Source organism: Ambystoma mexicanum, chromosome 4p (assembly GCF_040938575.1).
Source record: "Ambystoma mexicanum isolate Mex_15411 chromosome 4p, UKY_AmexF1_1, whole genome shotgun sequence".
In the NCBI taxonomy this organism is placed as follows: Eukaryota; Metazoa; Chordata; class Amphibia; order Caudata; family Ambystomatidae; genus Ambystoma; species Ambystoma mexicanum.
Genome location: NC_090927.1, coordinates 918,720,987 through 918,748,145, shown reverse-complemented (window position 1 = coordinate 918,748,145; position 27,159 = coordinate 918,720,987).

Genomic DNA, 27,159 nt, shown 5'->3' with positions numbered 1-27,159 from the left:
GCAGTGCAGGGGCAGCCTCCACCAGGCCCCCACTCATGTCTCCCACCCACCCCCACCCCCAATCCACCATGGGCAACCCCCACCAGGCCCCCACTCATGTCCCCTATCACCCCCACCCCCCAGCCACCATGGGCAGCCCCCACCAGGCTCCCACCCATGTCCCCTATCACCCCCACCCCCAGCAGTGCAGGGGCAGCCTCCACCAGGCCCCCACTCATGTCTCCCACCAACCCCACCCCCCAGCAGTGTGGGGCACCCTCCACCAGGCCCCCACCCATGTCTCCCACCACCCCCACACCCCACCCACCATGGGCAGCCCCCACCAGGCCCCCACTCATGTCCCCTATCACCCCACCCCCCAGCAGTGCAGGGGCAGCCTCCACCAGGCCCCGCTCATGTCTCCCACCACCCCCACCCCCCAGCCAGCAGGGGCAGCCTCCACCAGGCCCCCATCCATGTCTCCCACCGACCCCCACCCCCCAGCCACCATGGGCAGCCCCCACCAGGCTCCCACCCATGTCCCCTATCACCCCCACCCCCCAGCAGTGCAGGGGCAGCCTCCACCAGGCCCCCACTCATGTCTCCCACCACCCCCACACCCCAGCCACCATGGGCAGCCTCCACCAGGCCCCCACTCATGTCCCCTATCACCCCCACCCCCCAGCCACCATGGGCAGCCCCCACCAGGCCCCCACTCATGTCCCCTATCAACCCCACCCCCCAGCAGTGCAGGGGCAGCCTCCACCAGGCCCCCACTCATGTCTCCCACCACCCCCACTCCCCAGCCACCATGGGCAGCCTGCACCAGGCCCCCACTCATGTCCCCTATCACCCCCAGCCACCATGGGCAGCCCCCACCAGGCCCCCACTCATGTCCCCTATCAACCCCACCCCCCAGCAGTGCAGGGGCAGCCTCCACCAGGCCCCCACTCATGTCTCCCACCACCCCCACCCCCCAGCCACCATGGGCAGCCTCCACCAGGCCCCCACTCATGTCTCCCACCCACCCCCACCCCCCAGCCACCATGGGCAGCCTCCACCAGGCCCCCACTCATGTCTCCCACCACCCCCACCCCCCAGCCACCATGGGCAGCCTCCACCAGGCCCCCACACATGTCTCCCACCTACCCCCACCCCACAGCCACCATGGGCAGCCTCCACCAGGCCCCCACTCATGTCTCCCACCACCCCCACCCACCAGCCACCATGGGCAGCCCCCACCAGGCCCCCACTCATGTCCCCTATCACCCCCACCCCCCAGCCACCATGGGCAGCCCCCACCAGGCCCCCACTCATGTCTCCCACCCACCCCCCATCCACCATGGGCAGCCCCCACCAGGCTCCCACCCATGTCCCCTATCACCCCAACCCCCCAGCAGTGCAGGGGCAGCCTCCACCAGGCCCCCACTCATGTCTCCCACCCACCCCCACCCCCAAGCCACCATGGGCAACCCCCACCAGGCCCCCACTCATGTCCCCTATCACCTATCACCCCCACCCCCCAGCCACCATGGGCAGCCCCCACCAGGCTCCCACCCATGTCCCCTATCACCCCCACCCCCAGCAGTGCAGGGGCAGCCTCCACCAGGCCCCCACTCATGTCTCCCACCAACCCCACCCCCCCAGCAGTGTGGGGCACCCTCCACCAGGCCCCCACCCATGTCTCCCACCACCCCCACCCCCCAGCCACCATGGGCAGCCCCCACCAGGCCCCCACTCATGTCTCCCACCCACCCCCACCCCCAGCCACCATGGGCAGCCCCCACCAGGCCCCCACTCATGTCTCCCACTCACCCCCACCCCCCAGCCACCATGGGCAGCCTCCACCAGGCCCCCACTCATGTCTCCCACCACCCCCACCCCCCAGCCACCATGGGCAGCCTCCACCAGGCCCCCACTCATGTCTCCCACAAACCCCCACCCCCCAGCCACCATGGGCAGCCCCCACCAGGCCCCCACTCATGTCCACTATCACCCCCACCCCCCAGCCACCATGGGCAGCCCCCACCAGGCCCCCACTCATGTCTCCCACCCACCTCCACCCCCCAGCAGTGCAGGGGCAGCTTCCACCAGGCCCCCACTCATGTCTCCCACCACCCCCCAGCCACCATGGGCAGCCTCCACCAGGCCCCCACCCATGTCTCCCACCCACCCCCACCCCCCAGCCACCATGGGCAGGCTCCACCAGGCCCCCACTCATGTCCCCCTGCCCACAGGCCCTGACAATCCTCAAGCATGGGCCTCATGGCCAGCCACCACAGCCCAAAGACACAACCAAGTATTACATGCGCCCATGAAACTACTCCAATGGAAACAATGTAAATCAACACATGTGTCACACACACACACAATGGTTGCAAGAGAACCTGAAAACCCATAACCTGACATGCATGAAAACAATGAGATGAAACCACACATCGAAGAATTAAAAAATCCAAATAATGTATTAATAACAACAGTAATGGCAAACAAAATTAAACAAAATACAAAAGTAAAAAAAAAAAAAATTAAGCTGGCTGTCCCTTTTCAAATTAAAATCAATAAATGATAATCCAAAAAAATTTCTTCCAAAGTTCAACTCCATAAAAAGGAAATGAAGGGAAAAAAGAAATAGAAAACCATTGCTCCATGGGAAAAAAATATTCATAGTAAAAAAAATTTCCAAATCCAAAGTCCAACTATGTACAAAGTATTCAGGGTCCATCATCCCAACAGAAGAAATGAAACCTACCAAAAAACCTATCTAAAACGGGACTATATACAAAATGTGGAGCAGTTTCCGTTGACTCCGAATAAAAATAAACTATAAAGGAAACCTATCACTAAATAACTATATACAATGGCGGCGGGCCAGTCCAGCGGCTCACTTAGTGGTGTTCCGGGCCAGGGCATCATCGAACTCCTCGTCTATGTCCCGGAGGCGGTCCTGTTCCATGGCCCCGAGGGTCCGCAGGGACGCCGACATGTTCACCTCCAACTCCCTGCGGATTGCCTCGAGGCACTCGGCCCGCCTCAGGGCCCTCCGCATGGAGTTCTCCGCCCTGACCATCGTGAGCCACGCCTCTTCCGCCTCCCGCCGCTCCGCATCTATGGCGTGGCCCAACTGCTGCCACACGGAAGACACTTCCCGTCCAGGGTCCTCCTGCCCTCTTGCCGATGCCTGCCCCTCCGATGTTGAAGGCCCTGAGCTATCGTGGCTCCCACCTACAGCCTCCTGCTGCTGCAGCTGCTGCTGTCCATGTGCCCTGTCCGATGGTGCCTGCACATCCTCCTCCAGCTGGGGTGCAGTCGTTGATGTGGCCACCCCTGCTGGACGTCCGACTCCTGACTGTGGCAGGGATCTGTTGTCCACCAGCCTGGCAGCACGGTCGGAGGCAGCTCCACAGGGCACCCAGGTGACACATGGGTGGGAAGATGGCATGGAGGACGACTGGGGCATAGGGGGTTCCGTGGAGGAGGGGGTCGGAACAAGGTCCAGGAAACGGAGGAATCCAGCCCTGGTGAGCTGTCCCAGTGGGTCAACGCAGTCAACGAGCCATGCGAGAAGACGTGCAGACTCATCATGAAAAGACTGCAGGTCAGCTCGCATGGCCCGTTGACGCAACGCCACCCCACCCTGGACAGGCTCAACCTCGTGCAGGATAGCCACATCCGCAGGGAGAGGAAGGCCAGGTGTTGTAAGCCAATCCCCTCCCTGAGAACGGGTCTGGAGGTAGGCATCCCCGCTGGTGCAAGATGATGCAGTGACAGGAGCAGGGACAGGATTGCACACAGGCAACTCCGCGGTGGCCTGTGCTGCCTCTTGTCCCAGATCCTGCACTGCACCACTAGCACCAGTGGAATCCCCACCTCCAGACCCCGCCTCTGTCGCTTGCACGGCTTCCTCCTCCTCCAAACCCCCCACCAACCTGGATGACTCCGTGCCATCTTCCTCCGTTGGGCCCTGTGGGGTCCCAGCTGCCTCTTCTGCTGCCGAGGAGTCCAACTCCAACCTCCGCCTCTTGGACCTCCCCTCGGCAGCTGCGGCCTGGGACACGGCACCGGACTCCTCACTCCCCGACGAGATCAGAACCTGGGAGGGGATCCGGGCCTTGCGTCTCCGGCTGGTGGTGTGACCCCTGCCGCTGTGCTCCACAGCACCTTCTCCGCCCTCTTCATCAGTTGACGCTGCAGACAGGGAGAAAGAAAACACAGGCATCAGGGCACTGTCCAATGGACTCATACACACATGACAGTCATACATGAGTGGCATTGGTAAACCTCAGACATGGCATCACAATCCCCAACACACATGTCATTTCAACTTGCACACATGAGCCATACCACAGCCATATTGCAACAGCCAGCACCATCCATTCACATACAACAGCATGAGCAGCCAAAGGTCATCCACACATCACATGCAACATAAGGAGTACACTACACATGCACACACACCACCAAACTTGCATGCATGTGTACACCTCCGCCAACTGTCGCAGTGTTCCGATCGACATCCATGTCACACCTGACAATCATTCCTCCACATCCTGTGCCATGTAAGCCCACACACACAAGTACCATCCATGTGTCACACATGAGACCCCTCGCATGTGTCACCCTCACGGCCCTGTACACCCCCCCCCTACTTGCCCACATAAAAATACATGTTCAAACTGCACACTCCTGGCACACCAAACGCACAGCTTACAATCAGTATGCATGTACACTTACCGCTCGACTCCAGACGGGTCTGCCCCTCAAGGACCTGGACGTGGAGCGCTGGGTATATGCGTTCCAGGACCCTCATCTGATCTTCCGACAAGTGGCCCCGGCGCCCCTTAGCATTCGCTGCCTTCAGGAGGCGCCGGGCCTTGTTGAGGGTCCTGGACCTGAAGTCCTCCCAGCGCTTCCTGACACGTTCGTAGTCGCGGACTGCCACCTCCTCCGCATTGATGGCAGTCACGATGTCCATCCAGATCCGAGTCTGTCCTTCCTTGTCGGCGCGCAACCTTCCGAAGAGGGCATCATACTGCACCAGGACATGCTCCACCAGGACACCAACTTCGGTGGCAGTGAAGCTGGTGCCCCTCTGCCTCCTTGGCCGGGGGTTGCCACTGGTGCCAGATGTTGCAGTGCCCGACATGGCAACCCCAGAGGCAGGAGTGGGTGGGCAACTGGGTCCTGGGGCTGGGCTGTGGGGCGATGGAAAAGCAGTCGGGAGTCTTCGGTTCCAGCAGGGGTGGTCACAGCAACAGCACCCCTGGCTGATGTGCAGGCAGCAAATGGCAGGGCACGTGGGCAGCAGGCAGTCAGGCAGCAGCAGATGGCAGGTGGGAGCGTGCTCAGGGCTCTGGGGGGCAGTAATTTGGCCTTCTGGGCAGGAGCGTGGTCTTCCATGTGTGAACGCGTGGCCAGCTTGATACGGAGTGATTTTACACGTGAAAATCCAGCACGTCTGTGTGTAATTCGAGGAAAGGCCCTTAGCGCGTAAGCGCGTCAGCACACGTCTGTACATTCATTGGCCCAAAGGCCACCAGCGTATGCGCGTTTATGAAGTCACGTGCACGTTGAATATGGCACACGTTTGAAATGTTGCGTGTAAAAAAAATGAAAGACACGTCCGAGTGTCAAAGCGTGTAATTGGTGGAAATGGCCTTAGCGCGTACACGCGGAAGTGACAAAGCGTGTAATTGGCGGAAATGGCCCTAGCGCGTACACGCGGAAGTGACAAAGCGTGTAATTGGTGGAAATGGCCCTAGCGCGTACACGTGGATGTGACGCTGGACGTTTGGGCCTGCATAAAAGGTACGTGTAGAACACCATTTCCTTGTACGTGCTTTTCGTGGAGAGCGAGTGGGTGAAATCCGTACTTCTTGTCGTTTCACACGCGATTTACTTCACGGCGTTTCAAGTTCGTACTCCCTGTTACCTCTGACAGCTTTTTCTCTTTCTTCTCTTTTTCTGGTTTTCCTGGGCCTGTTCCCTCAAACAGCATTCCCTTCTACTGTTGTCCTGTCTCCTCAGACAGAGTACAATTCTTCTTTTGGCGGGGGTGTTGCCAACGCGCACACGCGCTTCTTTTTCACGCTCTTTTTCCTGGCAGACGGTGAGTCACGCACGTATCTAACATCTGTGCTTGCCCCGTGTGTAGCCTACCCCTTCAGAGGTCAATCTAGGCTGCGTGTGACACGCATACGTTCATTCTTGTGTTACTGGGTGCCACAGCGTAGTGCAGGTTTTTTTTTCCGCACACGTGGTCTAGGAGGGGTTGCGTGCACGTCATCTCCCTTTTTTGGGCTTCCTGTGCGTTGCGTGACCCGTCATCTTTCCCCAGGGGTCACATTCAGCCTTGCTAGAGCACTAGGGTACAATTACCATCTGGTACCCAACCCCTTTGACCCCCAATTGCCCAGGACAATAGTTTACAGCCACTCCCATACGCACATTAACATCAGTGCCATGGTTGGGAGGCGAGGAATCCGTAAGGGTGGCAAAGGTGGACGAGCCACAAGTGGTGGCCGTGGTGGATCCGGTAGGGGACGTGGTCGTTACTTGCAGGGTGACCCTGTCCCCCCATGTGTGGAGGACCAGTCAAGGGCACCCATAATCCCCCCCACGTCCCCTGGTTGAGGCTGATGTGGCTGACACCATCCATGCTCAGCCCTTGTTGGACCAGCCCATTGTGGCACCAGACCTGGCTGACTCCATGGCTGACTTCCAGGTCAGAAGGCCTATGACACGTGCGCTGGTGCACGTTGATGTCATCAGGCCACATGGATCAGGGGCAGCAAGGTCATCTGCTGCCCCAAGTAGGCAGGGTGGAGAGGCTGCAGGGGCAGCTGTGGCTCCATCCACCCCAGCTCTCACACACCCAGCCAGGACAGTGTCGGTCCTAGTCCAGCCTGCTGACATTCCTCCTGACACCATTACACTTGAGCCAATGCCTGCACCAACTCCCATGCTGAGTGTGCAATCCCACACTCCTGATACAGAGTCCACCAGGGCTCCTGCCCCTAGTGTCCAGAGCGGCGTAGGACACTCAGGATCACCATCACCTTCCAAGCGGAAGAGGAAGAGTGCTCGTCCGGCACAGGCTGATGCCCCAGACACGGCTACACAGTCCGGCCCATCAAGGAAACCCAGCTTCACGGATGCCGAACTGAATGCACTTGTCGAGTATGTGTCCGCACATGATAACGAAATGGTCATTGTTGCAGGATCCAAGACCACACCTGCACAACGCCAGGCACACTGGCAGACCGTTGCGGACATCGCAAGTGCCCTTGGAATCGTGAGGCGCACAGCCAATGATTACTATAAGCGCTGGAATGACCTAAAGCGCAGGGCAAAGAATAAGCTGGCCTCAAGTCATGCCGCAACTCTAGTGACTGGAGGTGGGTCTCCAGTAGAAGACATGGAACTCACTCCACATGAGTTAGTCGCTGGGACCTACGTCACGGAGGAACAGATCCAAGGCGTGGGAGATCTGCCTGATTGTGAGGCATTGTCCGGTGAGTGCACATGCATGTGTGTGTCATCCATGTGCATGGTGTGTGTGTGAGGGCTTCTGTTTGTGTGCCAGGTGAGGGTGTGTGCGCCTGAGTCGTTTGGTCACCCATGTGCTTCATGCAATACATTCTGCGCAGCAGCATTTGACCATAGCAGTATCCCATCTGCCAACAGTAGACATCTAGCCCAACAGCACGCCAGTTGCCCTTGAAGTGTCACCTTGCCACAACATTGTTGCTTATTTTTCTCTGTTCATTCAGGCAGATTGTTTGCATTCCACCACTTTTACTAGGCATTTCTCAGTCCTCTAGTCACATATCTGACATGGCTATGGTAAAGTGGAGTGACTTTGTTACCTGGATATCATTTGTTTAGACATGTCCGTGTGCAATCGGACCATTTTGGACTGGCAGCTCCAGGTGAAAAATCAGACCTGTTTGAATTAGAAAAGCTATTACATGAGGGAACTGGACTGAATGAATAAGTGCTGCCCTCCTCTCCATCTTCACTCAATAGCAATGGTACATGCCATCTGTGTGATGGCATGTGTATTTCACCTGGCAATCACAGGCCAATGTGTGATGCCACTGCCAGGCAGCATGCAGAAAATTTGTTCATCTTCCATCTTGGTGTCAACAGTGTGTGCCATTTGCCTACCCTTCATACGCAGTGAGGGTGCATGCATGGGAGGGTTTTAGTCATGTGGGACATGTGTCAATCAAGTACTGGTTCTGTTGCTTCTCAGCCCTCATTTTGTGCCATGGTGCTAATGCCTGTTTCCATTTGTTTGCTTTTATGTCTTTGCAGGGGAAGACGCACCTGATACTGCTGGGGTTGTGGAGATGGTGCAGACCCAGGAGGGGTCTGAGGGCCGACCGACCACCAGTGAGGGATGTGGTGTGGTGGTGGGTGAGAACCCACAACTGCTGCAGGTCGTGCTCTCAAGGGGTGTCTCTGGCTGCACCTCCCCCGAGCTGTACTCAGGTGTTGATTCGGAAGATGAGACCTACGTGCCGTCGCAGGTGAGTGTTCCTGGGAGGGATTCTGTTCTGTCCCACCCACCTGCACCAGGGTCAGAACCCTCAATGGGGATGTCAATGTTGGCAGCTACGCCTTTGGTAGTTACGGATGCAGGGTCACACTCTGCGACATCTGATCCTGTTCCTGGGCCAGCAGATCAGAGGGGGAATGCAGTCCTGCAGCCTCAGGCAGTGCCGGCACAGCAAGGCGCAGTTCGCCTTGCCCCAGACTGGTGTGGTGCCCGCCGACGTGGTGGCCGTACGCCACTTGGCAATACCGCATGGGAGCAATCCATTTACGCTATGGCAACCCAACAGGCAGCATCATCAGAGATGATGGCTCAGGCCATGGATAGGGTGGCCACTTCCATTGTCCCCCCCGAAAGGCTGATGGAGCGACTACAGCAGGCAACCGACTCCATCTGCCAGTCACACAGGGAGGACATGATGGCGTCCAACAGGGACAGGCGGGCGGCACTGGCGACTCTGCAGGAAGCCATCTCCATAGAGTCCCAGGGCCACAGGGAAGCCCTGAGGCTGGAACTCCTTCACCTCAGGACGACTCTTGTTGAGCTTGAGACTTCAACAAACCGAAGGACAGAACAGCAGCTGGAGCGTCTCACCCGTACGCTCTCAGCTGAGATGCAGGCAACTAGGGCGGAGGTCCGGGCATCCCGTGAGTTGTTGCATGGGGACCTCCGCACACTCATCCTCCAGAACGAGACCTACCACACCCGCATGCTTGCAGCCATGGAGGAACAGACTAGGGCCTTGCGTGGGCTGCCTCCCATAGTGCCACCACCTCCGGATGCAGCTGCACAGGGTGATAATAGCGACAGCAGTGATACTCCCACAATAGGGTAGCCGTGTGGGCCATGAGCCCATGGAGGTGTTTTTTTTTCGCAAGATCCACACAGGTGGGTTTTGGTGTGCACCCTGTCCTCGGACCTCCTGGGTGGCCTCCCCAACCCCCCCGTGCCCATTAATGGCCATTTTTGATTTGTTTTATATTTATTTATTTATTTATTTTTTTGGGGACAGTGTGTTGCCTTGTGTGGCTCCCGTGGGCATACGCTGCATTGTGGCTGGGCACATGCAGGCTTGTCATGTATTTGGTTCAGATGCTTGGGTTTTTGTCACACACACCCCTCCTGCTTCCCGTTTCCATGGGCTTGCAAAGGGTGTGCCCAAGTGACATTGACGTACATGGTGACATTGGACTCCCACTACATGTGTGGGTAGTCTAGTCAATACTGCGTAAACATTCCTAGTGCATATTGCTGTTGTGTTGTACACTGCATGTTGCATTGATGTGTAACTCATCATCCATGTCTACCTCCTAATTTGCAGGTCCTTTCCTCATGTCTACACAAGGCCCTCTACTTTGGAGATGGGGTCCATGTTGGCAGCAGTGCACAGACAACTCTACATGGCGGCAACACTGTACAGTTGGAAGTGGTGGGAGTGCAGGCATTTCCAGGTGGTGAGACTACTGATTCCTTACATTCGTAATGTAATGTTAATGGTAGTTTTGAGGGTCAGTAGCTGATAAGTGTTATTGCTAAATACCTGCTCAAGTGTGTTGTTGGTCCTGCATTACTGTGAGCATTTCAGGTGTAGCGAGTTTCAATTAGGGACACTGTACTTTGTGAGACTTGTGTCATGTTGTGGGGATTACTTTGTTTACCTGCACATAGCATGACATGGCACGGTGTGTCGTGTGGCGGTGCTGGGGATGGGTTGGGTGACATGGCACTGTCCTCATGTTGCATTTTGCAAGTGGGTATTCATTTTAGCTGCATGAATGTGTTTTTTCACGAAACTGCATTGGTGGTGTCTGTGTAGGTAGGGATGCACACATTGTAACACTTCCAGGTGAACAATCTCAGGCTGATGTGGTTTTGACGGTTGATTCTCCAGACATTCAGGATCAGTGTCAGGTTGAGTCATCATTGATTGTAAGATGGTATGTGCCAGGGCAGTGTGCACTCCACAGGGGTGTGATTTCTATGTGAAGTAATTAGCCACTAGCTGTGTACGGGCTGCCTCCCCCCGTGCCCTTTCCCCTCCCATGCGCAGCGGGCGTGCATGTGGTTGGGGATGTGGGGGCACCACCATGTCCACGGCCAGGCCCCGGCGTGTTGCAACGTTGTGCAGGACACATGTTGCCACTATGATCCTGCACACTACTGGGGGAGCGTATAACAGCTGCCCGCCAGAACGGTCAAGGGAGCGAAAGCTTGACTTAAGCACTCCGAATGTGCGCTCCACTATGCCCCGGGTTGCAATGTGGGCTGTGTTATATCTTACCTCGGGTGGCGTGGTGGGGTTCCGAATTGGCGTCATCATGTGGGGGCTGAGAGGGTAGGCACTGTCCCCTGTGGAGGTGGTGATGGGTATCATTGGTGGGGTTGTGACCTTGCTCAGTATCTGACATGCATGCATGTGCAGTGGCATTCATACTCACCAAGCAGTATTGTATCGCCATACCGCCCAGCTTCTAGGTCCCGGCTTAGGGTGGACATTCGGTAAATGAAGCTGTCGTGGGTGGACCCGGGATAGTTGGCATATACTGAGGTGATGATTCCCTTGGCATTACATACTACCTGCACGTTGATGGAATGCCAGTGCTTGCGGTTCCTATAGATGTGCTCAGATGCTCTGGGGGGACGTAGAGCCACATGGGTGCAGTCGATGGACCCTAGCACTTTGGGGAATCGTGCCACACCGTAAAAATCCAGGGCGGCAGCATGCCTTTCTGCAGGTGTTCTGGGCAGGTATATGTGCCTGCGGACTGATGGGCGTGCAGTGAAGATGTTCAAGACTTGGTGTAGGCAGCGTGACTGCGTGGCCTGTGACACCCCACCCACTATGGCACTTTTCTGCTGAAATGATCCAGTGGCTAAGAAGTGCAGTACATTGAGGACCTTCTCCAGGGGGCTGAGTGCTTGGGAGCACAGGGTGGGTGATGTGAGGTCATCCTCCCACTCACTCACCAGGTCCAGTATTATGTGTGGTGGAAACCTGTACCTCCCATACACCTGGTCATCAGGCATCCCGAAAAGGCTGGTTCTGGGTGTGAAAATTCTGGCCCTGACTATCCTCCTCCTCCTCCTCCTTTGGTAGCCCACGGCCACTGCTGCTAGGAACGGTATATTCATCCTGGCGTTTGAGCTTGTTAGTTTTTTGCGCGCAAATTTATGCGTCGCGGGTCGACGTATGCCTGCTTCCTACTGGCGTACGTGTTTCTTTGCGTGTGTTGTAGGCGAGCGTGTGAAACTTCCCGCGCACCCCTGAAATCCAGTACCCAGGCCAATAGCGTGTGGAAATTTCCGCGCACCCCGGAATATACGTGCGCTGTTGTACTCGCGTGTGTAAGTGCCCGCGTACCCCTGAAATACACGTACATAGGCCAATCGCGTGTACGCGCACTTTTGTCCAATTACACGCGATGACACTCTGACGTGCAGTCTTTCCACGTGTGCTCCAGCATCACGTGCTATGAGGGAAACACCCGTGCGGGTCACGTCACAGACGCGCTTACGCGCTGAGGGCCTTTGGTCCAATAGAATCGCGTATGCGTGCTGACGCGCTTACGCGCTGAGGGGCTTTGGTCCAATAGAATCGCGTATGCGTGCTGACACGCTTACGCGCTAAGGGCCTTTCCTCGAATTTCACGCTGATGTGCAGGAGTTTCACGTGCCGAATCACTCCGTATCAAGCTGGCCACGTGAAAACACACGGAAGACCACGCTCCTGCCCAGAAGGCCGAATTGCTGCCCCCCAGTGCCCCGAGCAGCCTCCCACGTGCCATCTGCTGCTGCCTGCCTGCCTGCTGCCACCGTGCCCTGCCATTTGGTGCCTGCACATCAGCCATCTGCAGGGGTCCAGTTGCTGTGTCCACCCCTGCTGGAACAGAAGACTCCCGACTGGGATAACATCGCTCCACAGCCCAGCCCAGGACCCAGTTGCCCACCCACTCCTGCCTCTGGGGTTGCCATGTCAGGCACTTCAACATCTGGCACCAGTGGCAACCCCAGGCCAGAGGAGCAGAGGGGCACCAGCTTCACTGCCACCGAAGTTGGTGTCCTGGTGGAGCATGTCCTGGGGCAATATGATGCCCTCTTTGGATCGTCCCGCGCCAGCAAGGAAGGACGGGAGAGGATCTGGGCCGACTGTGTGGTTGCCATCAACGCGGAGGGGGTGGCAACCCGCAACGTCCAGAAGATCAAGAAGCGCTGGGAGGACTTGAGGTCCAGGACCTTCGTGAAGACCCGGCGCCTCGTGGAGGGGGGCCGGGGCCGCATGAGTTCCATCCAGATGAGGGTCCTGGAACGCGTACGCCCAGCACTCCACGCCCAGATCCTTGAGAGGGAGACCCGTCTGGAGTTGAGCGGTAAGTGGCCAAGCATTGCTGGGTGAGACAGGGCATGTTGCGGTGTGCTGGTTGTCTGATACTTGCCTGTATGTGTGACATAGGCCATGTATGCATGTATGTGTGCAGGGACATCATGGTAATGCATGCGCGACCAGTGATGTGTGAACCACATGGTTGTTGCATGTGTTTAAATGCGACATGGGGAGCCCTATGCAGATTTTACACATGAGATCATGCCAGTCTCTGTTCCTGGACATGGGTGGGGGTGAGGGATGGGTGCGGATGCCAGGTACATATATGGTAGCCATGTCTGTGTGCCTGACCTGCGTGTCTGTGACTTGTGAATGCCATGGATGCATGCCACATGTGTGTTACAATGCACAGATTCACTGATGCAGCCTAGTTATCCTTGTATCCGCTGTGTTTGCGGTGTATGAGGCCAGATGGATGTGACTGAGGTGAAGTGTGTGCATGTGATAGGCATGACCCATGATGCATGTGAGTTCCATATCATTGTATGTTTCAAGAGTCCATTGGACATGTATGGAAATGTCCATGGCATGCACCATGCCTGTTACTGTGTGTGTTTTGCCTGGACTGACCCATGTGTTGTGGAGGGACATGATGGAAGTGTACTTTGACAGTGGTACTCATCTGCTATTGCTTCCTGTCTAGGGGACCATTGTACAGTACCCTGATGCTTGTGTTCTATGTCTCCCTCTACGCAGCGGCTAGTGAAGAAGAGGGCGGAGATGGCGCTGTGGAGCAAGGCGGTGGGGATGCCCCCACGGCTGCAGCGGAAGGGGTGGGTGAGCCCCACAGGGGCCTGCTATGGCAGAAGACGGTGAGGAGCCATCCAGGTTGGTGGTTTCCACAGAGGAGGAGGAGGCCGCCACTGAGGCACACATGGGGCCTGGTGGGGGCATCCCTGCTGGTGCAAGTGGTGCAGTTCAGGGGCAGGGGCAGGAGGCAGCACAGGTCACTGTGGAGGGGCCTGTGCATGTCACTGTCCCTGACCCTGTGAGTGCACCACCATGCACCAGCAGGGATGCCCCGTCCCAGGCCCGTCCGCAGGTAGAGGGGATGTCCATGTCACCTGACTCCCCTCCACCTGTGGACGAGGGGACCCGTGGCCGTATGGAGAAGGTCCTGATTGGGGTCGCGATGCGCGCGGGTGCAATTCGTGATGACGTGCGTGCTTCCCGGGAGGAGCACACACGTCATCACGAAGAGCACCGTGCCGACGTGGCCCAATTGGGATCTTCCATGTTCGGGGGTTTCCTGCATGTGTCGGCCAATCTGGCGGCCCTCTCCTCCTCTGTGGAGGCTATAAGCCGGTCGTTCTCCTTGCCGTCTTCCGGCCCAGATGCCACCAGGGCCCCCTGTGGACCTGCCCTGACCAATGCACCCAACTTGGTGGGGATCCCATCCCTGCCACCGTCGGGAGTCGGAGGTCCAACAGGGGTGGACACCACAGCAACTGTACCCCAGCAGATGGAGGATGTGCCGGCATCATCAGGCAGGGCACGAACACGACGGCGTCGGTGGATTCCATCAGCCTGGATGCCGTCCTGCTGGCAGAGGCAGTTGCGTCGGAGGCAGCAGCAGAGTCAACGTGGGAGGCATCATGGCTCGGGGCCATCAACATCGGAGGGGCAGGCATCGGCCGGAGGGCAGGAGGACCCAGGACAGGAAGTGTCTTCCGTGTGGCTGCGGTTGGGCCAGCAGATAGGTGCGGAGCGGCGGCGGGCGGAAGAGGCACGGCTCACGATGGTCAGGGCGGAGAACTCCATGCGGAGGGCCCTGAGGCGAGCCGAGTGCCTCGAGGCAATCCGCAGGGGGTTGGAGGAGCAGATGGCGTCGTCCCTGCGGACCCTCGGGGCCATGGAACAGGACCGCCTCCGGGACATAGACGAGGAGTTTGATGATGCCCTGGCCCGGAACACCACGGAGTGAGCCGCTGGACTTGCCCGCCGCCTTTGTATATAGTTCTTTAGTTTTAGGTTTCCTTTGTTTCTTCTTATGATTTGGAGTCGACGGACACTGCTCCACTTTTTGTATATAGTTGCATTTTAGTTAGGGGTTTTTGTAGGTTTCCTTTGTTCAGTTGGGCTCATGGACCCTTGGATGTTTTGTACATAGTTCTTCATTGGATTGTTTTTTTTTTTTTTATTTATTCACCATGGAGCAATGGTCTTTGCATTTATTTTTCTCTCTCGGATTGATTTTATTTTTAATGTGACTTTGGACAACATTTTTTGGGATTTGGATTTGTAGTTTTGATTTTTTTGGACGGACATGCAGTTTATCTTTTTTTCATTGCCATTGTAGTTTGTTTCATTTCATTTGCATTCAATTTTTTTTAATACAATTTTGTTTTCATACTTCACTGTGTGGTATCATCTCAAAGGTTTCATGCATGTCATGTTGGGTGTTTTCCCATTCAATTGCAACCATTGCGTGTGACGGACATGGGTTCCTTTGCTTTATGAACATTGGGGGTGTAACATGTAATTTCCATTTCCATGTGGGTGAATGGGTTACTTGGTAGGGCCTTTTGGCTGTGGAGGCTGACCATAACGCACATGATTGGGGATTGTGAGGACCTGGGTTCAGGGGGACATGAGTGGGGGCCTGGTGGAGGGTGCCCTGCACTGCTGGGGGGTGGGGGTGGTGGGAGACATGAGTGGGGGCCTGGTGGAGGGTGCCCCTGGATGCTGGGGGGTGGGGGTGCAGGGGGACATGAGTGGGGGCCTGGTGGAGGGTGCCCCTGCACTGCTGAGGGGTGGGGGTGGTGGGAGACAAGAGTAGGACATGAGTGGGGGCCTGGTGGAGGGTGCCCCTGGATGCTGGGGGGTGGGGGTGATAGGGGACATGGGTGGGAGCCTGGTGGGGGCTGCCCGTGGTGGCTGGGGGGGTGGGTGGGTGGGAGACATGAGTGGGGTCCTGGTGGGGGCTGCCCATGGTGGCTGGGGGTGGGGGTGATAGGGGACATGAGTGGGGGCCTGGTGGGGGCTGCCCATGGTGGCTGGGGGGGTGGGTGGGACACATGAGTGGGGGCCTGTTGGGGCTGCCCATGGTGGCTGGGGGGTGGGGGTGGGTGGGAGACATGAGTGGGGGCCTGGTGGGGGCTGCCCATGGTGGCTGGGTGGTGGGGGTGGGTGGGAGACATGAGTGGGGGCCTGGTGGGGGCTGCCCATGGTGGCTGGGGGGTGGGGGTGGTGGGAGACATGAGTGGGGGCCTGGTGGGGGCTGCCCATGGTGGCTGGGGGGTGGGGGTGATAGGGGACATGAGTGGGGGCCTGGTGGGGGCTGCCCATGGTGGCTGGGGGGTGGGGGTGGTGGGAGACATGAGTGGGGGCCTGGTGGAGGCTGCCCCTGCACTGCTGGGGGGTGGGGGTGATAGGGGACATGAGTGGGGACCTGGTGGGGGCTGCCCATGGTGGCTGGGGGGTGGGGGTGGTGGGAGACATAAGTGGGGGCCTGGTGGAGGCTGCCCCTGCACTGCTGGGGGTGGGGGTGATAGGGGACATGAGTGGGGGCCTGGTGGGGGCTGCCCATGGTGGCTGGGGGGTGGGGGTTGGTGGGAGACATGAGTGGGGGCCTGGTGGGGGCTGCCCATGGTGGCTGGGGGGTGGGGGTGGTGGGAGACATGGGTGGGGGCCTGGTGGCAGGTTCCCCACATTGCTGGGGGGTGGGGGTGGTGGGTCGACATGAGTGGGGGCCTGGTGGAGGCTGCCCATGGTGGCCGGGGGGTGGGGGTGATAGGAGACATGAGTGGGGGCCTGGTGGGGGCTGCCCATGGTGGCTGGGGGGGGTGGGTGGGAGACATGGGTGGGGGCCTGCCCATGGTGGCTGGTGGGTGGGGGTGGTGGGGGAAATGTGTGGGGGCCTGGTGGGGGCTGCCCATGGTGGCTGGGGGGTGGGGGTGATAGGAGACATGAGTGGGGGCCTGGTGGGGGCTGCCCATGGTGGCTGGGGGGTGGGGGTGGTGGGAGACATGAGTGGGGGCATGGTGGAGGCTGCCCCTGCACTGCTGGGGGGTGGGGGTGATAGGGGACATGGGTGGGAGCCTGGTGGGGGCTGCCCATGGTGGCTGGGGGGGGTGGGTGGGAGACATTAGTGGGGGCCTGGTGGGGGCTGCCCATGGTGGCTGGGGGGTGGGGGTGATAGGGGACATGGGTGGGGGCCTGGTGGGGGCTGCCCATGGTGGCTGGGGGGGGTGGGTGGGAGACATGAGTGGGGGCCTGGTGGGGGCTGCCCATGGTGGCTGGGGGGTGGGGGTGATAGGGGACATGAGTAGGGGCCTGGGTTGGATTGTTTTATTTTTTTTATTGTTTATTTATTCACCATGGAGCAATGGTCTTTGCATTTATTTTTCTCTCTCGGATTGATTTTATTTTTGATGTGACTTTGGACAACATTTTTTTGGATTTGGATTTGTAGTTTTGATTTTTTTGGACGGACATGCAGCTTATCTTTTTTTCATTGCCATTGTAGTTTGTTTCATTTCATTTGCATTCAATTTTTTTTAATACAATTTTGTTTTCATACTTCACTGTGTGGTATCATCTCATTGGTTTCATGCATGTCATGTTGGGTGTTTTCCGATTCAATTGCAACCATTGTGTGTGACGGACATGGGTTCATTTGCTTTATGAACATGGGGGGTGTAACATGTAATTTCCATTTCCATGTGGGTAAATGGGTTACTTGGTAGGGCCTTTTGGCTGTGGAGGCTGACCATAACGCACATGATTGGGGATTGTGAGGACCTGGGTGCAGGGGGACATGAGTGGGGGCCTGGTGGAGGGTGCCCTGCACTGCTGGGGGGTGGGGGTGGTGGGAGACATGAGTGGGGGCCTGGTGGAGGGTGCCCCTGGATGCTGGGGGGTGGGGGTGCAGGGGGACATGTGTGGGGGCCTGGTGGAGGGTGCCCCTGCACTGCTGAGGGGTGGGGGTGGTGGGAGGCATGAGTTGGACATGAGTGGGGGCCTGGTGGAGGGTGCCCCTGGATGCTGGGGGGTGGGGGTGATAGGGGACCCGGGTGGGAGCCCGGTGGGGGCTGCCCATGGTGGCTTGGGGGGGTGGGTGGGTGGGAGACATGAGTGGGGGCCTGGTGGGAGTGGGGGCCTGGTGGGGGCTGCCCATGGTGGCTGGGGGGTGGAGGTGATAGGGGACATGAGTGGGGGCCTGGTGGGGGCTGCCCATGTTGGCTGGGGGGGTGGGTGGGAGACATGAGTGGGGGCCTGTTAGGGGCTGCCCATGGTGGCTGGGGGGTGGGGGTGGGTAGGAGACATGAGTGGGGGCCTGGTGGGGGCTGCCCATGGTGGCTGGGAGGTGGGGGTGGGTGGGAGACAGGAGTGGGGGCCTGGTGGGGGCTGCCCATGGTGGCTGGGGGGCGGGGGTGGTGGGAGACATGGGTGGGGGCCTGGTGGAGGGTACCCCACACTGCTGGGGGGGTGGGGGTGGTGGGAGACATGAGTGGGGGCCTGGTGGAGGCTGTCCATGGTGGCTGGTGGGTGGGGGTGGTGGGAGACATGAGGGGGGGCCTGGTGGGGGCTGCCCATGGTGGCTGGGGGGTGGGGGTAATAGGGGACATGAGTGGGGGCCTGCTGGGGGCTGCCCATGGTGGCTGGGGGGTGGGGGTGGTGGGAGACATGAGTGGGGGCCTGGTGGAGGCTGCCCCTGCACTGCTGGGGGGTGGGGGTGATAGGGGACATGAGTGGGGGCCTGGTGGGGGCTGCCCATGGTGGCTGGGGGGTGGGGGTGGTGGGAGACATGAGTGGGAGCCTGGTGGGGGCTGCCCATGGTGGCTGGGGGGGTGGGTGGGAGACATGAGTGGGGGCCTGGTGGGGGCTGCCCATGGTGGCTGGGGGGTGGGGGTGATAGGGGACATGGGTGGGGGCCTGGTGGGGGCTGCCCATGGTGGCTGGGGGGGTGGGTGGGAGACATGAGTGGGGGCCTGGTGGGAGCTGCCCATGGTGGCTGGGGGGGTGGGTGGGCGGGCGACATGAGTGGGGGCCTGGTGGGGCCTGCCCATGGTGGCCGGGGGGGGGTGATAGGGGACATGGGTGGGGGCCTGGTGGGGGCTGCCCATGATGGCTGGGGGGGTGGGTGGGAGACATGAGTGGGGGCCTGGTGGGGGCTTCCCATGGTGGCTGGGGAGTGGGGGTAATAGGGGACATGGGTGGGGGCCTGGTGGGGGCTGCCCATGGTGGCTGGGGGGGTGGGTGGGAGACATGAGTTGGAGCCTGGTGGGGGCTGCCCAATGGTGGCTGGGGGGGTGGGTGGTAGACATGAGTGGGGGCCTGCCCATGGTGGCTGGTGGGTGGGGGTGGTGGGAGACATGAGTGGGGGCATGGTGGGGGCTGCCCATGGTGGCTGGGGGGTGGGGGTGATAGGGGACATGAGTGGGGGCCTGGTGGGGGCTGCCCATGGTGGCTGGGGGGGTGGGGGTGGGTGGGAGACGTGAGTGGGGGCCTGGTGGGGGCTGCCCATGGTGGTTGGGGGGTGGGGGTGGTGGGAGACATGGGTGGGGGCCTGGTGGAGGGTGCCCCACACTGCTGGGGGGGTGGGGTGGTGGGAGACATGAGTAGGGGCCTGGTGGAGGCTGCCCATGGTGGCTGGGGGGTGGGGGTGATAGGGGACATGAGTGGGGGCCTGGTGGGGGCTGCCCATGGTGGCTGGGGGGGGTGGGTGGGACACATGAGTGGGGGCCTGGTGGGGGCTGCCCATGGTGGCTAGGGGGTGGGGGTGATAGGGGACATGTGTGGGGGCCTGTTGGGGGCTGCCCATGGTGGCTGGGGGGTGGCGGTGGGTGGGAGACATGAGTGGGGGCCTGGTGGGGGCTGCCCATGGTGGCTGGGGGTGGGGGTGGGTGGGAGACATGAGTGGGGGCCTGGTGGGGGCTTCCCATGGTGGCTGGGGGGTGGGGGTGATATGGGACATGGGTGGGAGCCTGGTGGGGGCTGTCCATGGTGGCTGGGTGGGGGTGGGAGACATGAGTGGGGGCCTGGTGGGGGCTGCCCATGGTGGCTGGGAGGTGGGGGTGGGTGGGAGACAGGAGTGGGGGCCTGGTGGGGGCTGCCCATGGTGGCTGGGGGGTGGGGGTGGTGGGAGACATGGGTGGGGGCCTGGTGGAGGGTACCCCACACTGCTGGGGGGGTGGGGGTGGTGGGAGACATGAGTGGGGGCCTGGTGGAGGCTGTCCATGGTGGCTGGTGGGTGGGGGTGGTGGGAGACATGAGGGGGGGCCTGGTGGGGGCTGCCCATGGTGGCTGGGGGGTGGGGGTAATAGGGGACATGAGTGGGGGCCTGGTGGGGGCTGCCCATGGTGGCTGGGGGGTGGGGGTGGTGGGAGACATGAGTGGGGGCCTGGTGGAGGCTGCCCCTGCACTGCTGGGGGGTGGGGGTGATAGGGGACATGAGTGGGGGCCTGGTGGGGGCTGCCCATGGTGGCTGGGGGGTGGGGGTGGTGGGAGACATGAGTGGGAGCCTGGTGGGGGCTGCCCATGGTGGCTGGGGGGGTGGGTGGAAGACATGAGTGGGGGCCTGGTGGGGGCTGCCCATGGTGGCTGGGGGGTGGGGGTGATAGGGGACATGGGTGGGGGCCTGGTGGGGGCTGCCCATGGTGGCTGGGGGGGGTGGGTGGGAGACATGAGTGGGGGCCTTGTGGGAGCTGCCCATGGTGGCTGGGGGGGGTGGGTGGGTGGCGACATGAGTGGGGGCCTGGTGGGGCCTGCCCATGGTGGCCGGGGGGTGGGGGTGATAGGGGACATGGGTGGGGGCCTGGTGGGGGCTGACCATGGTTGCTGGGGGGGTGGGTGGGAGACATGAGTGGGGGCCTGGTGGGGGCTTCCCATGGTGGCTGGGGAGTGGGGGTGATAGGGGACATGGGTGGGGGCCTGGTGGGGGCTGCCCATGGTGGCTGGGGGGGTGGGTGGGAGACATGAGTGGGAGCCTGGTGGGGGCTGCCCAATGGTGGCTGGGGGGGTGGGTGGGAGACATGAGTGGGGGCCTGCCCATGGTGGCTGGTGGGTGGGGGTGGTGGGAGACATGAGTGGGGGCATGGTGGGGGCTGCCCATGGTGGCTGGGGGGTGGGGGTGATAGGGGACATGAGTGGGGGCCTGGTGGGGGCTGCCCATGGTGGCTGGGGGGGTGGGGGAGGGTGGGAGACGTGAGTGGGGGCCTGGTGGGGGCTGCCCATGGTGGTTGGGGGGTGGGGGTGGTGGGAGACATGGGTGGGGGCCTGGTGGAGGGTGCCCCACACTGCTGGGGGGGTGGGGTGTTGGGAGACATGAGTAGGGGCCTGGTGGAGGCTGCCCATGGTGGCTGGGGGGTGGGGGTGATGGGGGACATGAGTGGGGGCCTGGTGGGGGCTGCCCATGGTGGCTGGGGGGGGTGGGTGGGAGACATGAGTGGGGGCCTTGTGGGGGCTGCCCATGTTGGCTGGGGGGTGGGGGTGATAGGGGACATGTGTGGGGGCCTGGTGGGGGCTGCCCATGGTGGCTGGGGGGGTGTGTGGGAGACATGAGTGGGGGCCTGTTGGGGGCTGCCCATGGTGGCTGGGGGGTGGCGGTGGGTGGGAGACATGAGTGGGGGCCTGGTGGGGGCTGCCCATGGTGGCTGGGGGTGGGGGTGGGTGGGAGACATGAGTGGGGGCCTGGTGGGGGCTTCCCATGGTGGCTGGGGGGTGGGGGTGATAGGGGACATGGGTGGGAGCCTGGTGGGGGCTGTCCATGGTGGCTGGGTGGGGGTGGGAGACATGAGTGGGGGCCTGGTGGGGGCTGCCCATGGTGGCTGGGGGGGGGTGGGTGGGAGAAATGAGTGGGGGCCTGTTTGGGGCTGCCCATGGTGGCGTGGGGGTGGGTGGGAGACATGAATGGGGGCCTGGTGGGGGCTGCCCATGGTGGCTGGGGGGGTGGTTGGGAGACATGAGTGGGGGCTGCCCATGGTGGCTGGGGGTGGGGGTGGGTGGGAGACATGAGTGCGGGCCTGGTGGGGGATGCCCATGGTGGCTGGGGGGGTGGGGGTGGGCGGGAGACATGAGTGGGGGCCTGGTGGGGGCTGCCCATGGTGGTAGGGGGTGGTGGGAGACATGGGTGGGGGCCTGGTGGAGGGTGCCCCACACTGCTGGGGAGGTGGGGTGGTGGGAGACATGAGTGGGGGCCTGGTGGAGGCTGCCCATGGTGGCTGGGGGGTAGGGGTGATAGGGGACATGAGTGGGGGCGTGGTGGGGGCTGCCCATGGTGGCTGGGGGGTGGGGGTGGTGGGAGACATGGGTGGGGGCCTGGTGGAGGGTGCCCCACACTGCTGGGGGGTGGGGGTGGTGGGAGACATGAGTGGGGGCCTGGTGGGGGCTGCCCATGGTGGCTGGGGGGTGGGGGTGCAGGGGGACATGAGTGGGGGCCTGGGTGGGATGCCCATGGTGGCTGGGGTGTGGGGGTGCAGGGGGACATGAGTGGGGGCCTGGTGGAGGGTGCCCCTGCACTGCTGAGGGGTGGGGTGGTGGGAGACATGAGTTGGACATGAGTGGGGGCCTGGTGGAGGGTGCCCTGCACTGCTGGGGGGTGGGGGTACAGAGGGCCATGAGTGGGGGCCTGGTGGAGGGTGCCCCTGGATGCTGGGGGTGGGGGTGATAGGTACATGAGTGGGGGCCTGGTGGAGGGTGCCCCACACTGCTGGGGGGTGGGGGTGCTGGGTGACATGAGCAGGTGTGCAGGGTAGTCCCCTGTGGTGTCGGCTGCCTGCAGGGGCCGTGGAGGGTGTACAGGGAATACCTGGGAGCACCCCTGAAATACACGTACCCAGCCAAGTCGCGTGTGGAAATTCCCGCGCACGTACCTGGCCAAATCACGTGTGGAACTTCCCGCGCACCCCTGAAATCCACGTACCCTTCCAAATCGCGTGTGAGACTTCCCGCGCACCCCTGAGATCCACGTACCTAGCCAAATCGCGTATGGAAATTCCCGCGCACGTACCCGGCCAAATCGCGTGTGCAACTTCCCACGCACCCCTGAAATCCACGTACCCTGCCAAATCGCACGTGGGACTTCCCACGCACCCCTGAGATCCACGTACCCAGCCAAATCGCATGTGGAAATTCCCGCGCACGTACCCGGCCAAATCGCGTGTGCAACTTCCCGCACACCCCTGAAATCCACGTACCCTGCCAAATCGCGTGTGGGACTTCCCGCGCACCCCTGAGATCCAGGTACCAAGCCAAATCGCGTGTGGAAATTCCTGCGCACGTACCCGGCCAAATCGCGTGTGGAACTTCCCGCGCAGCCCTGAAATCCATGTACCCTGCCAAATCGCGTGTGAGACTTCCCGCGCACCCCTGAGATCCACGTACCCAGCCAAGTCGCGTGTGGAAATTCCCGCGCACGTACACGGCCAAATCGCGTGTGGAACTTCCCGCGCACCCCTGAAATCCACGTACCCTGCCAAATTGTGTGTGAGACTTCCCGCGCACCCCTGAGATCCACGTACCTAGCCAAGTCGCGTGTGGAAATTCCCGCGCACGTACCCGGCCAAATCGCGTGTGGAACTTCCCGCGCACCCCTGAAATCCACGTACCCTGCCAAATCGCGTGTGAAAGTTCCCGCGCACCCCGCAATACACGCACACGTTATTTTTCAGTCAGCGGGTGTCCGTGTTTGTGGGTACCCCTTTGCACGTCATTTGTCCTGGAGGGCCACAGTATAGGACATTCATCATAGCTGTATATAGGTGTTATTTGTTGGTGCACCTTTTGGTGCATATTTATTACAGGCGCAGAGACGCTACCGCCTGCTTTCCTGTGGCGGTCGTGTTTGTGCCTGTGCGCTGGTTTGACGTGCGCTTTTTTGCCCTATTCGATTCCATGAATACGTGTTGTAGGCGAGCGTGTGGGCGTTCTGCGCACTTGCACCCTGTACTTCCCCCGTAACGCCCACATTTTAGCAAGTTGTTCCCCATTCCGAGTGTTACGCCCCGTGTCCCGCCTACTTTTGTTGTGTGCGCCGCGCTATGTGCGATTTTCGCTGTGGCCTGTGCGATTTTCGCTGTGACCTGGCGCACGCCGTTAGATGGCCTGTGCGCACATCCGATGGTTTTCTCGCGCACGGCCTTCCATGAATCGATGTGCGCTGCTTTTTGTGCGATTTTCGCACTTGCACTGCGATTTTCGCTATTCCACTGCCAATCGCACGTTTTTGGCCACTTGCGCCGCGCTAATTATTCCATGAATCGGCCTGTTAGTGTGCACTGTAGAAGGCACATAAATTGTGACATGTGCGATATGTGCATAAACCTGTTACACTGGTATGAAATTACCTGCTATACTTCAGGTGGGCAGCACTAGTGGAAAACTTCATACTGCAACAACATACACCAGATGATATAAATTGGACCGTACTATAGCAAGTGGAAAAAAGTAAAAAAAGGATATGATGTTAGATAAAGAACATCTTTTAAACAAAGAACAAAAACGTATTTTCATGACAAGAAGGGATTTGAAAGGTCTAAACAAATGTATTGAGTGATATAATTGGACAATAGGAATATCAAGTAGCCAATAAACTGGTAACTCGAATTGAGGACGAGATACGTATGTATGATGTACTGTTAATGATTAAGAAAAGGGTGTTCGCGATACGTGTTGACATGTATGGAAATGGTTGACAGCTACAACACAAGACACCCGTACTGATACGGCTCGCATGGCAGTGTGTGCCACAGGGAATAATAGGCCTTCCTAGGCCAGGCAGAACACAAGAGCAGAAGAGACCATCAGTAGCCAATGAGGTCATACGTCACCCTCACAAGTAGGTACACCATGAGGGAACACTTGATCAAGGCATGAGTGTTAAATATATGGATTAACTTGGACACATATATGCTTTATGTCACCCGTAGGTGATGGGAGTATGAACAAGAGTGTACAGACAGAAAACATGTGGCATTTAAACACGTTGTGGCACACAGCATTTCCAACATGTGCAACACCCATAAGTGGGTCAGACAAATAGAACATGTTCAGGTTGTTTACATGGGACATATAGATATGCCAGTGTTAACTGACATAATGACTTTTGTTTAAGGCAAAATAAGAAAGGGAAAGAGTGAAGTCTGTGTGAACACAATGGGACGAATTATACGTTCAGATTTAAAAGTCAAACATGAGTAAAACCACGACAGCGAAACTATATCAAGCTGTTCTTTAATAGAAATTAACTGAATAGTTCTAGCACATGGTTTATTGCTCAGCAGGATGCAGTTTGATGAGAGGATGAATCTGGTGTAGAATGCTGCCATCATCAATGGAGATAGCGCCTGATAGAAATCCTAAGTAAAGATGGTGAAGAAGTAATGACTTAATAAGAATTAAGAGGAGACATTAGGAAATAGGAAAGCTGAGGCTAACCAATGTCTGATAGCGGTAACCAATGTCTTACAGTAGAATGCAGTAGAGTCTGAATGAGATGTAAATATTACAAAGCTTTGTATTAGTTTTGTCCCCTGGTGAAGTTCTGCAAGGATACTTTCCGGGTATTGGAACAAAGCATGTTGGGTTAAGTTGTAGAATGAATAATCAACGCTAGGTGGAGCAAATAACAGAATTTAACTTATTGAATACTTGTCTAATTAATGGGATGAAAAAGAATGAATTGGTAAAATATGAATGGGTATCCTTTATGGATCAAATTGTCTGGGTCAATTCAAATGTTGTCAGTGTAGTTGCTGTAACTTGTACATGTTGTATTTGTCTTTTGATTAAAAATAGTTTTAAAACATTTTAAACACATGTAAACAATACAATTATATCTATACCAAAATTATACCTGTCTTGAGCAGAGGGGGATGGGCATTTTGTGTACACAGTAGTTGTTGTCCTAGGGGATAGCCTATCCTCATCCAAAACTCTAGCGTCTCTAAAGAAAAGTGTCCATTCTACAATCTAATTGTACCACACAAGTACCTCTCCCACGTGCTTATGCATTATGAACCCGACTACAAAGCATGTCTGTTCTGTCAAGCTCTCACTGTCACATTAACATGTTTCTGCTATACTTCAAAATGATCGCTGAACAAACATTACAAGTATGCACCCAAATGTTTTCATTAAGATCATTAATCCTGTCTCAGTTCCTCACTACCCTCCCACAAATGCTAGCCCTTTACATTGTGATTTGTGTATATGTTTATGTGAATATCTCAATATCACATACACATGTTCCTGGAAACAGTCTGAAATTACCTCTATATAGACACTAAGAATAAACATCAAACATTTGCAGTAAAGATCCTTGGCACCTTCCCAGTCACCCCCCCCTTCTGACCGAATGATATCATACTAGCTCTTTATATGTTTTCTACATCTCAATGTCACATTAAGTCACACTGAATTTAGAGACATTTTATGAACCCTGTGCACAACATACGCAGTTTGTTGTCACAAATAGTCCAAAATTATCTCTGTACATACACTAAAAATAAACACCAAACCTTTGCAATTAAAATCCATATCGCCTTCCCAGTCCTTACCTTTTGACCTAACAATATTGTACCAGCCTCTTACATGTGTTCAACATCTCATTGTCACATTAGGAGACACAGAACACTGAGATATCTTATGAATTCTACACAGAATATGCACCCAGTTTATGTTAACATCTCAATGTCACAGCTACATTTTGCCACAAAAATGTTTCCCCAAAATGATCTCTCCACACATTCACTATGTATAAACACCCCACCTGTCCAACTAAGATCCTTGGTCCTAAGGTCTACCCTTCTCTCCAAATAATTCCCTAACTCCTTTGTATGTTTATTTTCATACATAGTACAGATGTTAACATGTAGATGTCAAATCCAATGTTTAGAATGCAGTGAACATCGAGATGTATTCTGAAAAAAAACCCCTCTCAGATTATGCATAATGAGTACATATGCTACATGCGCCCATGCATGTGGCGTACATTGAAATGGAAACTACTTCAATAATTCCGTCTCTTGGCCACATTTCCCACCCCTATTTTTCCACTATCCTTTGCCCTCATCAAACACGTGTAACTTATATTTAGAAAGTATTCTAATGTTTCTGAATGTGGGAATAGCTTCTTAATATAATTTAAAAAATAATCACTCACCCACTAAGCTCTATGCTAATGCCCATGTCTCCATTTGTATTCTTTTTAATGCTTTTTCTATCATGATCATAAATAATTGCCATGTCACACCGACATGTCTGAAAATTGCTTGATAAAAAGATTTCTCGGGCATCC